The sequence below is a fragment of the Ochlerotatus camptorhynchus genome, unplaced genomic scaffold, assembly GCF_037179485.1.
Source record: "Ochlerotatus camptorhynchus isolate MF236.1 unplaced genomic scaffold, CSIRO-AGI_Acam_v1.1 ptg000077l, whole genome shotgun sequence".
Classification (NCBI taxonomy): Eukaryota; Metazoa; Arthropoda; class Insecta; order Diptera; family Culicidae; genus Ochlerotatus; species Ochlerotatus camptorhynchus.
In genome coordinates this window covers 4,014,395-4,027,892 of record NW_027040567.1, presented here as the reverse complement: position 1 = coordinate 4,027,892, position 13,498 = coordinate 4,014,395, and the positions used below count along the sequence as shown (strand labels likewise).

Here is a 13,498-nt window from a genome sequence, read left to right as displayed (position 1 = left end):
GAGATACTATACACCGGAGGTTTCTTACCATGAGCTAGCGTTAAGCTATCATCACACTGTTTGACAAAACGCCAAATATCTGGCAAATTTGTACAAATATATTTGACCAAAGTATAATGGCAAAATAAATTTGACCAATTTTTGCAATGGCAAACATTTGACGTGTATTTGACTTTTCAATTATTTGGCATTTTGTCTAATAGTGTGATGCCTTTTGTTATTGTTTGTCAAGCATGTTTGCTCAATACTATCAAATAATTTATTTGACACTCTGAAATTTCTTGAGTAGCAAACATCAACAAATAATTGTGCAATTACCGGTTCTCGAAAAAAAAATCAATTGTTTTGTGTTGTGAGCATTTGATGATGGCAGAAGACTATTCCGGTGCTACTTTCGACGATGCGGAGAGTGTTGGAGCTCCAAGTCCAAGTGGGACGTCGAAATGAATCCGGAAAAAAGTGACGGCAGAGTGGAGCGAGGAAGCCACTTTAACCTTGATCGCAGCCGGTTATAAGCCGCATGGTTATAAGTTGTTGAGGAAGATCTTTTCGCTGGTGGACAGTAGTTCAGAGTTTTCTACCTTCGTGGCGCTAGTATACATGTGAATATCTCGCTTATAAAATATCTCTTGATCCTGACCAGTTAGAAAGTTACGATCCAAGACAAAGTTGTTCAGGAAGTTAAAATCTTTTCGTTGGTGTTCAGTAGTTCAGAATTTTCTCACTTCGTGGCGGTAGTATACATGTGAATATACACCACCTGTGGTCAATGTCACCGATTTGAACCAAACTTTGCCAAAACGCTTATTTTGACATTTTGAACAAACGACTGTTTTGGTTTTGCTCTTAAGTGCCTGGATCCATCTGGGCTACAACCCTGGATATTTGAGATTTTTGATATGTTATCTCTAAGAAGATATTACTCCACAACCAAGCAAGTTATTTTTGATCTTGGTACGCATTTTAATTTATTGAACGTATTTTAATTTAGATTTTTATAGGTGTACTGACAATACAGTAACTACAGTAAACAGAATGATTTCCGGATGATGTAGCTACATGCGAAAAAGGTACTGGAGCGACATGAAGCTTTCGCCGGTAGCCATCTACCGCAAAGTCAGAACCAGCCTTTCTCCGGCTGTAATCGCTTTCCGCATATAGGGTATACGTCCCTAACCTCGGTCTAATATGCAGCCATCGATTACGTTTTTAATCATAACTCATCAATGAATTTACCTGCAAACGATATTCTACTGCTAAATGGTATGCTTAGATATGCTTATCATGTCGTTTGCTATCAGAAACCACGAAAAGTTGAAAAACTTACTTTTTTTAAGACAATAACTCACGAGGGAAATGTATGTAATATGGGTCTATTGTCCCCAAATTGGGTCTATTTATGGATGCAACTTCGTCCTATCTTGTTTGATCCTCAAAAAAACGCTCTTGGTAACGTTTTCTGATGTATTTTTTTTTATCACTATCACTGTTAACTTAATGCTCTTCATTCCTCAAAACATTTCTTAGAGAAAATTTTACGAAAACTACATTAAATCACTCAATTTAAAAATTAAAAATTAAAAATTTCGCTTATCGTCTTTTGACCGCAGAATATCTAAATCAGAACATTGTGATGTTCATTATACAGGTTTGGCAGAAAAAATCTCCCTTCCTGTTCGTTCCTTATCATCCAAATGCAAAACAACATTGTTGACGTTACTCTTATTGCTATATGCTGTCAAATGAATTTCATGGGCCATAGTTAGGAACATAGAAAAGAAATGTGTCCCTAAAGTTGGGTCCATGTTTTACTTGTGAAAACGTTGTTAAACAATTAAAATAAACATAAAATATTCAAACAGCAACTGTAAGTTTTACGTCTAGTGTGTATTATCAGGTAATTCCAATCAATAAATGCCATAATCAGGCCATTTGATGATCGTCAGTCAACCTTCCCATCTTAACCTTATAAGTCATGGCGGCTAAAAACTCCGAACATTGTGATATTCTCAACCAGTTTTATTACTTACGAGAGCTGAAAATGTATTGAAATGTTGTGATATAAATTGATTTGTGTGTGTGGTACACATTTATCAACCATCAGTGATCAATATTTTCCTTATTTTTTGTGTAATATTCCTTAATTAATTATTTATTTGCGTGATAGGCCGAATGAAAGGACTAGACCCACATTACATACCGTAACCCTACGTGTCCTGTTTTTGAATATGCGGAGCTACTAAATCCAACAAATAGTTAAAATCAGCAGCCGTCATTCTCACGAAGTTTCGGAACAAATTTGGATGATCGTTCCTCAACCCAGCTCCTCAAAAGGGTTGCAAAACATCCTTCAGTTTGCCGTTTCTTCACCCACTCCTGGAACCAAACACTACGCACTTTTTTTGACGTAGGACTACGTCTTTGATTTCTATATGGGGGTACACTTTGTGAAAACCGAAAATGGAACATGTAACAAATTAAGAAAGATTTAGAACGTTAATAACTCAGCTGCCCCTGGTCCAATTTCAATAATTTTATCACCAATCGATCAGAAATATGGCTACGCATCGATAAAAATGCTTCCGAATGTTGATTTTCAACAATAAACTATTGAAACACTGGTAAATGTCCAGCATTGTCCAAAAGCGTCGAATTAACTAACAAATCTACCAATTACCTACATGCATATGCTGCTTCCCCAGCACAGTCGTCAGAGAGTAGTAAGTAGACGAAACAAGTCGAAGTGGCATTCGCCTCCGATCCTCGGGCGCGTGCGAATAGGGAGGATGGAAGTGCGTAATATTTTGCACACTCATCGCCATACTCAAAACCACACGCTCCCAACGACCACACCACTGAGTGGTGGTGGTCGGTCGTCAAAATTAGTAGCAGCAGTAGCAGTGCTTTCGGCGTGTGGCGTTGAACATTGTTCTTGAGTAACAAAGAAAGGCTGCAGGCAAGCAGCGAGCTGCAGAGCCTACATAAGCAACCATGAAATGAGGAAGAACCTGCACCGCTATGCTATGGATCGGAATCAGTAGCTCTTCGTGAGTTGCTGCGGGTCGGTCATCTATGGCAAGCGTGTCACCCTCGCTCCAAACGACATACAGCTCGACAGCCTCATCCGTGTTGAACACCCAGCTCAGAATTACCATCACTACAAAACGGTCCTTTTCAGGGCCACCAAAAATTTGTTAAAGAGTATTATTTGGACATTGGTCAAGGTCATCAGTTCCAGTTAGCTACACAGAAAAAAATTCTGAATATTAACTATCGCGTAGAATCTCCCTTCGTTTAACTTTGACGTATACTTGGCATAAACAACGAAATCGTTTACAAGCTTGCATACAATATTGCTAATTTATGCGATATTGCGCTTAAATTTACACGAAATATCGCGTAAATTATGCCAAATCTAGCGTTAATTTTATGTGCGCTATATCTTGCAGAAATTTACATGAATTTTTCGAATGGTGTATCAAGGCGCAACCTGTCTATAGAAGGTGTGAAATTGTAGGCCTGAAGATATTGGTGCCATTAGTTTTTCCTCGGCTTTCATTCCGCACGATTCGTTTTTTCGTTTAATCAATCACCCTTGTAGTGACGTCGAAAAGATTGTTTCAATCGGCGCCTACATATGAAATTTAATGTGGATTTTTTGTATGTTACCAAAAATTTATGAATGGTTTGTCACTAAATGTTGAGATAATTGATTGATTATTGAATTATTACACTGTATACCATGAAAAAGTAGCCTGTTTGTGAGTTTTTGCCTGTTTTCAAGTAAGGGGTTATGATAAAAAAAAAAAAAAAACAAATCGCCAGCTGGTATTTCCCGGCGACTTTACAAATAAATAAAATCAAACAAAATCATTATGCAGAACTAGCTAGGATTTGTTTAGCTTCATATTTCACAAAATTGCTTTCGAGAACACATACATCAAGGCTAGATAGATCTCCACAGGATCTATAGAATCCACGCAATTTCAAAAAACCAAAATGCACAGCATTACGAAAAGAGGTCAGGTTTCGACCAATAGCAGATAGATTTTAATACTAAACAAGCCAAACGATTGGAAATTTATCTACCAATCTGCTTAAATGAACAAATAGTTAATTTTCAATAGGTCACTATTGAAAAATAACAAATGTCCAACTGTTGCAATGGCGATCAAAATTATCACCGAATGTCTGAAATCAGCGCATTCCCTAACACAGACTTAAAAAGTAGGGGCACGAACGGAAGCTTGACGTAGGACCGCTAGTGGACGGAATAAATGTGAAGTGCATTTAGTTCTTTTAATTGATCAATTACCTATTATCTCAACTCTTTTCGTTTTTTAATTGTAGGCGTACCAAATATGTAGTAATGTTTTTCAAAGAGAAAGTTGATTAAGAGAATCAATCAAAATCACTTGCACCCCTGCTTCCAAGTTTGGTTACAAGATTACAACTCTGGAGAGCATTTTGTGTGGTCGTTGGGGGCTTGAGGTTCTGAATATGGACAAACAAGCACAGATAAATTCTATTCCAACTCTTTACTGTTGTAAGCTTGATGGCCACTTACACTTGGCGTGTTTAGTATAAGTGACAGCATCACGGATCTCATTTTCCAGGAACACCTCGTAGATCAGACCGGAGATACGTTTGACACCATCACGGCGAGCCAGACGACCGATGCCGGTTATCTCGAAGAACTTTGCGATGACGCTTGGTGCCTCCCTTACCAGACCTTTTCCTCATTTGCCACGACCAGTCAATTGTTGCTTGTTAGGTGTGAAGGAGTGGACTAGCCACCACCTTCCTACTGCTGCTATTGCTGTTCACCACGCCGTCCGAAACGAAAATGAGCTAATGCCATATAGCAGCGCTCTTTTATATCTTTTCAGATTAAAGCAGAATGATGTGCAACCAAGTAGTATCAAAGCTACAAAGACTCCTCCCATTATGAGTAGTTTGCTATCAAGTAGCGACACTGTTTTTTTTTTTTCCTTTTGCGTACATGGCGAATGAAAATGACCCAAATTTGAGTTTAGTTCACTCATAATCGCCAAAAGTGCAGGAACTCAGTGATGAGTAAATTTGTCTCATGGTATCCTGTGGAAAACCTAAAAAATCTGATAGAAAATGAGGAAATTGACGAAAATTTTATTCAGTCTCGGAGTAGTACCAATAGACTGAGTGAATCCAATCTTTACTTTTCTCAAATTCGGGAATTTTTCCCTGTAAAATCCTGGAAAAACCTGAGAAAATATGAGGCAAAATTACTCATCGCTGAGTTCCTGCACTTTATTTCTTGTTTCTGAGATAACTAAATTAAAATTAGGGTCGTTCTCAGTCGCCGTGATATCACCTTGAAATATATCGGCGCTGGTGGTTAGCTTGATTACCTCTCATCCCAGCAGGCCTGGGTCCAATCTCAGTCGGCACCTCCGGCATGTTCTAAGGCATAACATCTCTGATCACGCCTTCCTTCGGGAAGTAAAGCCATTGGTCCCTGGTTGAGTTGATGGGTCGATTGGTAGGGTCCACTCGACACTCTCTTTCGTAAATAACTCGGTTTCCTGCCGTCTTCGTCGAATTAGATGCTAGATTGTTGCTTCTTTCATCGAAAATATCCGGCCGTGGCGATTCAAAGTTGATCAAAATAATTTGTACCCCTGCTTCCAGTTTGATTACATAAGCATTTTGTGTGATCGTTGGTTCTGAATATGGACAAACAGGCAGAAGAATTCTATATGACATCCATGGCCGCTTACGCTTGGCGTGTTTAGTGTAGGTGACAGCATCACGGATCTCATTTTTCAGGAACACCTTCAGCACACCTCGTAAATCAGACCGAAGATACGTCAGACACCGCCAAGGCGAACCAGACGACGGATGGTAGTTATCTCGAAGAATTTGCGTTTGGTTCTGAATATGGCGATGAGTATGCAAAATATTACGCAATTCCATCCTCCCTATTCACTCGCGCCCGGGATCGGAGGCGAATGCCGCTTCGACTTGTTTCGTCTACTTACTACTCTCTGACGACTGTGCTGGGGAAGCAGCATATGCATGTAGGTAATTGGTGGATTTGTTAGTTAATTCGACGCTTTTGGACAATGCTGGACAATTACCAGTTTTTCAATAGTTTCTTGTTGAAAATCAATATCAATATCGGAATTGTTATCGATACGTAGCTATATTTCTGATCGATCGGTGATAAGATTATTAAAATTGGACCAGGGGCAGCTGAGTTATTAACGTTCAAAATCTTTCTTAATTTGTTACATGCTCCATTTTCGGTTTTCACAAAGTAAACCCCCATATAGAAATCAAAGACGTAGTCCTACGTCAAAATCGAATTCGATGCGGTCCCACTGAACGGTGCTCATTCAATCACCGTAAGTGGTGGTGTCCAGTCCAGCAACAGCAGTAGCGAGCTGCAGTGCTCATATGAGCAACCATAGAGAAGGAGCTCAGTCGTGCTCAGCTCTGCATTACTCAACCATCACTGCAAAATGATCCTTTTCAGGACGACCATAAATTTGTTAAAAGTATTATTTGGACATTTGTCAAGGTCATCAGTTCCCGCAAGCAGCTAACTATCAAGGCTCAACCTGATCTCTATATAAGGTGTAGAATTGTAGGCCCGAATGTATTGGTTAGATTAATCATCGTCCGACCATTTTCCAGAACACGCTGGTAGGAAGTGTTAAAAATCCATATAGAATTTGAGAGAAGTGGGAATTATTCGCTTTGGATGTATATTCAGTCCCCAGAAAGCCAATAAAATCCAATTTTGTGAGAAAATTAGCTCGCACGAGTTCAATCTCGCGAAGTCCCTCCTTTTTTACATATGTATTCTGCACAAACGATACTTTCCGCCCCGCCCTATTCATATAATTCGCAAGGAAATCCTGTGAGGGGTGAATTGAATACACTTTAATACCAAAATGCACAAAAATTAAAAATTCATAAATAACAAAGTCGCGTAGATGAATCGAAAATACTCAAGTTGACAGTCCCTTGGATTCTCTTCATCAACTTTCTCTTTGAAATAAATACTACAAATTTGATACGCTTACAAATAAAAAAAACGGAAAGAGTTAAGATAATTGATGATTGATCAATTAAAAGATCTAAATGTTCACATTTGTTCCATCCACTAGCGGTCCTACGTCAAGCTTCCGTTCGTGCCCTTAGGCACAGACCCTTCTACTTTTTTCGATTCGTTCTCCTCCAGCAACAGATATGCTGCTCCCATAACTGTAACAAACTCAGAATAATTCATCCTGGTTATTTTTTCTTCGATTTCAACTTCCCAGCAAAACAATAACAATCAGAGTTTGGCTGCAAACGAATGACAAAGAGACAACTTAATATATAAATGCAAACAGTAGCAAACAATGTGATGGCATGTCAAATTATATATATATGTTGAACGTTGTTTTGAACACCTTATTTCATGTTTGGCCAAATTGGAAAAGGCGCAGCTACAAAGCAAGATCATCCTGGAGGTGGCTGGGTTCGAATCTCGTTCCGGTCTAGGAATGTGTCGGGTCAAACAAATTCTCGACATCCCTGGGCAACACACCTTTTGTATAGCAGTTTATATATCCTTTATATGACTGGTTTTAGTTGTAAAGAAGTTAACTCAACAAAATTATACACAGTTCGAAAAAGTAGTGTAAATTTCTGTTGAGTATGATGCACATAAATGGAGCGTCACATATAACATAAGTTTACATTATATATCATGTAAAGTTCTAAGACATTTCATGCAATGTAGCAAATATTGTATACAAAAGCCCATTGTTGGAAACAACATTGTTTACAAGTTGCTCGGTTGCGTGAAATGAAATACAAGTTTACGTGAATGAATGTTTACATCACTATTAAAATTCAGATTTTTTATCTGTGTATGACATTGTGTTACTACGGGGAGTATGATTATACCGTATGCGTGATAATGTTTGCACCATCCTACAAACAAGGTTCGCGTTTCATAATCTGTGCAAACAATGCCTTGGTTTTCTTTGCATGCACGTAACCTATAGCTCATACTATAGCTATAGTAGGCTGTGTATAAAATAAAATGATTTACTTAGTTTGACAGTTGCACCATGACGAAGTGGCAGCGTATTCGTGATTTGTCCCATGTCGCAAAAAGACATTTCAATCGCCGTGAGAGTGTCCCGATTGACCGTCAAAAGGGTTTTAGACCGAGAAAAGAAAGGAAAACTATCCGCGAAGGTGGCCACAGGTCATCCGAGGTCAGCTCGGGTTCCGAGGGTTATCGCTGTTATCAAAAGGAAGATTCGGGTGAATCCAGTGCGTTCAATAAGGAAAATGGCAAAGGAACACGGGATCAGTGACTTTACGGCACGGAAGATCGTAAAGGAAGATTGCGGGGCGATCCGGGAGCTACGAGTCGAACGGTGCAAAAAAATCTTGAACTTCCTTAAGCGAAAAAATCCGGTAATCCTGTTCACCGACGAGAGCATGTTTTCCATCGATCCCGTATCAAATTCCAGAACCGACCGGTATATTAGTTCTCTTGACGTGGCCGAAGAGCACAAGAACGTGTATCTGACCTAGCATCTGGCTAGCGTTATGGTGTTTGGATTGGTGGCTTCCGATGGCAATCAAATGGACCCGGTGTTCATTCCAGAAGGCGACAAGGTCAACACGGAGGTCTACATCGGGATTTTAAGTAAGTATGTTCTTCCGTGGATCAAAGAACAGTACGGTCCGAAGCCAAATGTTGTACAAGATGGGGCTACGTGCCACATCTCGAACCGAACTCAGAAGTGGTAGCAGGAACATCTTCCGTTCTGGGCGAAGGATATGTGGCCGCCATCCAGCCCCAATCTTAACCCGCTGGATTACTCAATATGACGCGTCATAAAGGCCAAGGCCTGTTCTAAACGCCACCCGAGTACAGCAAGCCTCAGACAAACATTGACCCGTACCTGGAGAGAAATTGATCCAGACTACATTATTAGAACCTGCCGTGCATTCCCGAAGCATGTGGAGGCCGTAATTGCAGAAGTGGAAACTCGATCGATGATTAACATAGTTTAAGACTTTGAGAAACATCCCCCCTTTGAATAAACAAAAAAAAATCAAAAACGAAATTTTTGAAATTTTTTTAAATTTTGACATTGCTCAATGGTGCAAACATTATCACGCTACTTGCCACACAATATATACTTATGTAAAAATGGTACAGGCCTAGAAAGTTCTCAGTTAACAATTGTTGAAGTGCTCGAAGAACACTAAGTTTAGAGTCGGCGTTAAGCCCCAGTAGGGACATAATAAATCCAAAACCATGTTCATGCAAATAAATATTTTTTTTTACTTTTCGATGAACCTACTCACCTCGTTGATCTACGCAAATGTCTAGTAGCACACATACACCCATCGAACTTCGAAAACGAGAAAGTTTATTTGCTTTATCGAGTACCACGCCACGGCCAGTAGAAATGAAGTCCTCCCAAACGAACGTCGGCGTCGTCGTCGTGTTGCTCGATCTTCACACAATTTACATCGAGAGCACTCTTTATACTTTCTAGCGAAAAAAAAAACTCACCTCCCCGCGGTACCTTTCCGCTTTCAAAAAATATCAATTGAATCAGTCGTTCCGTTTTTTTTCGGGATAAATTCTTTGGAAAAAAGAATCGTTAAAAAGAAGCTCAGCAGCAACAGCATGTGTTATTGGATGTTGTTATTTTGTTGGTTCCCGAAGGGTTTTTTTTTCCCTTCTCTCGAATGCAAGAATTTATTATCCCGAAAATAAAGGAAGATACTCATGAATCGAACGACCGAACGAACGAACGAAGGGAAAGACAAGTTGTCGCGCTGAACGGTAGGTGTAGGTGCGCTGTGTGGCATTGAAAGTGAGTCTGGCCGTCTAGTCTATGCGGCGAAGCGATCGGATAGAAAAAAACAGAAACAACACTCAAGTGTTGGAACAAACAAATAAATATCGTTGAAAAATCGACTGCTTTTTTGAGAGGCAACTTGCATTCCATTCAGCTGCTGCATGGAAGGAAAACGAAAAGATGTTATTTCCCGAAACCCACTTCTGGAGAGAGCATGTTTATGAACACACGGTTATCCCGCACCTCCCTCCCCCCTTCGTCTTCATTTTCCGGTACTGGTATTTTTATCGCACGAAATAATTATCACTTTTCCACTTGTCACCCTGTCTGTCTGCCAGTGTTTGGTTTACCGGGAGTATGTGTTGAGAATTTTCATTTTCTGGTTTGTTTTTCTTTTCTTTTCCCTGGCAACACACATAGGTACATCTTTGCCGGAGAGTGTCAAGAGTTGGAAACTGGAACCGGGGCGAAAAAAGGTGTTGATTCCATTATCTCAACCCCAAAAGCAACCGATGCGGAAAAATGAACAGCATGCAATCGTGCAGCCCCAACCAAATCGGAAAAATGTGGTGAGTGGATGGTAGAGATGGGGGAAAACGGATTCCCGTAGTTCCCGGGCCAGCAGCAGAAGATAATCGACTTTTTTCTCCGACGAACAGGAGGGGAGATTTATGAGATTCGCTCTAATCGGAGGTGATGCATGCCCATTAATCAAATCGGTAATTAGAAGGTCTTTGTCGGTATCAGCATTTCCCGTCGACCCCGACCGATTATGTCATCGACCGGAAAAAGCATTATGATGATTATTAAGACTATGATGCGATTGTGTTTAGAAGCAGGAAAAAAATACTAACCTTTTTTTTTGTTGCTCTGTTTGACTTGTTGAAATTGTTTTCGGGAGCTATCCAAAACATACAGTTACTCCAAACCCGGAGGCCCAACTCGGTATCTAATCATCTGAAACGAGTAGAGATAATGGAAAAAGAGGTTAGCTAATTAAAACATTGTGCAAATACGGTCATATTTTTTTCCTCTCCGCAAGAGGAACTGCCAAGGGTTGTTTGAAATTTCCGGTCTATTTTATCGGGGTCCTGAACAAGCGCAAATTACACCGGATGGGTCGAGGGAAGGCTAGTGAGTTGAGTTTGGATTTTTTGTTACTAGTGGACCCATACGACGCAGGTGGATATTATTTGCGTTGCCTAATGGTGACGAGCTCAGCAATGAGCAGTTCCTTTTTTTTTGTTGAGCTTGGATATTCAAAGCTGAATACACGTGAAGGGTGATGACAAAGCATCTTCGATGCTACCGTATGGACATGGGTGGATTCAGTTGGGGGTCAAGGCTACCGATGGAAGAGGAGAGTTTTTACCAGCTTGAATGGAGTCAATAATTATCAGCTTTGGAAGAACGAGGATGACGAATAAATATAATGTTAACTCTGCATATGCTAAAAAAGATACTTTTATTCCATGTTAGGAATGTTCATCACTTTGATCTATCGTGATACTGACAAAGGGAAGCTTTTATTTTTAGGAAAACAAACTGGGGTCATATTGCACAGTGCTTGAATTCTGACATATTTACAAATGATATTAAAATTGAATCGATTCAACAGTTGGAATCATTTTCCCAAAAGTTAAACGAAAGGATTATCAGTTTTTTCAACAGTAGTTGTCCTATCAAGCAGTTCTCCTCTAGCAGGGATGTACCGTTGTGGAATTCGAATTTGGAACGCCTTCGGAAAACTTCTCGTAAGATGTTCAATAATGCGAAAATCACTTCTGATTGGACACAGTACAAGAAATCTCTATCTGAATATAATAAGGAAATCTAAGAGGCAGTCTTGGATTCGAATGTGTGAAAGCATTCTGTTAGTGGCAAGGTTACAAAAAACTCTTTCGAAAGATCATACGACAGAACTTGGTAATCTTAAATATCTTGATGGAGGTTTCACCGAATCTCCTTCTGAAACTTTAGATCTAATGATGGAAACACATTTTCCCGGATCAGTCTTGTGTGAGGAATCGGCTAACTCTGATTTTGTTGATGAAAGATGTTCTATGACTCAAAGAACAGGAGGCACCACACCAAATATAGCTGATGAAATCTTCACTGAGGCCAGAGTAGAAAATACAGTGAAATCTTTTTTTTATTGGGTGTCAAGCTGGAGCTGCGTGACAGCTTAGTTTTCAAGACTGGACCCTTTTGAATAAATTTTGCTTCTATCTATGACAATACAGCAGAATGACTAGCCTATGTTGGCCGCTTGAACACTGGATTCCGTATGTATTGTTTCAAGATAGTTATAGAAAAAATGCTGTGACGTGTGCGCGTAGATACATCCGCGTAGTAAACCGATTGAATAAGTAAATCCGTTTCGAACGAAATATCTAAATTATGTAAGTTACGAAAACCGCGCGAATTCCGAAAGCCGTGCGAGACAACCGAAGCGAGAAAAAAAGGCTTATTATCATTTAAAGAGTGCCACCAAAATAAATGTGATAGCCTATGTTGGCAAGTTGATTAATTTTGGTTTCCTCCCTAGATATTCTACTTATTTACTACTGAGCTTTGTATCAAATTAGTTAATTTAAAGAACGTATCAATCATTTCAAGATTTCGCGACCGCACCGAACAAATTCTATACTACAGAAGCTAAAAAAAAAACTTTTGGTGAGCTCTATCGCATTGCAAATCACTTCTGCGTAAGCTCCGTAGACGTAGGCGCGTTGATTCCGTCAGCCGCGAAAAGTTAAACATGCATCAATATCACATAAGGAAAGATCGATTTTACATAGGGTTTAGTTCATAGATTAACATTGACTGCTGTTTCCAAATGTAAGTACTTGAACACTAAGAAATAAGTTAACTCAAATGTTTTTAACCGCATATATAAGAGATTTTGCGTATTGAGAGAATAATATAGTAATCGAGTACAACAAACTCAGGTGAATACAATACCTCGAAAGTATAAAAGCTATTAATTGTCACATACCTCTATTTTTACTTATTTCCTAAACTATTCCTCTCCTTGTTAATCTGCTTAATGCTATTTGTCTGCTTGCGTTTTCTTTTTAAAGTTCAAGACTAAATAAAAAGATTTATGCTACCTCCCTAAGCAGACCCCCCGCATCCAAATTCTTTTGTTTATCTACTTAATGTCATTGGACTTTCTGAAGTTTCTTATTTAAGTACATTTGATGATTATGATATCTCATTAGTCTAATTTAATAAATTATTAAAAGCTCTAATTCACCTAATCAATCATAACCCATGCTTTATTAAGTACCTGCACTCTTGCTTGTAATCTAAAATTAAACGTGTTTCAAGTAATTATGATTTAAGACTATACCTATGTATTACATCTTAGTTCGACCTTCATGTGACTAAAATGTTTCATTTTGATGTTATTTTACTAGCTGATTTTTAAATTATATAGGGTATATGCTCCAACTATGCTCACACGCTTCCACTATGGGTTGATGCATATATTATGTCACGCTCTAAGGGGGGAGGGGGGGTCTAAGCTTTTTTGACAAGCAATGCATTAGGTATAGGAAAAACGTCACGATAGGGGGGAGGGGGTAATTTTTTGCTCGATTTAGCGTGACATAATTAATGCATGG

The 13,498-nt window shown here is 39.3% G+C and overlaps 1 protein-coding gene across 1 annotated transcript in view; it reads right to left on the bottom strand.

Annotated features, from left to right (window-relative positions):
* The window catches only part of LOC135697743 (chondroadherin-like protein), a 491,051-nt gene extending 480,225 nt beyond the window's left edge, over positions 1-10,826 (bottom strand). Inside the window, exon 1 of the mRNA XM_065217547.1 lies at positions 10,724-10,826. The gene's annotated coding sequence lies outside the window, so the exon portion shown is untranslated. The remainder of the gene's footprint in view (positions 1-10,723) is intronic.
* Positions 10,827-13,498: the final 2,672 nt, after the last annotated feature.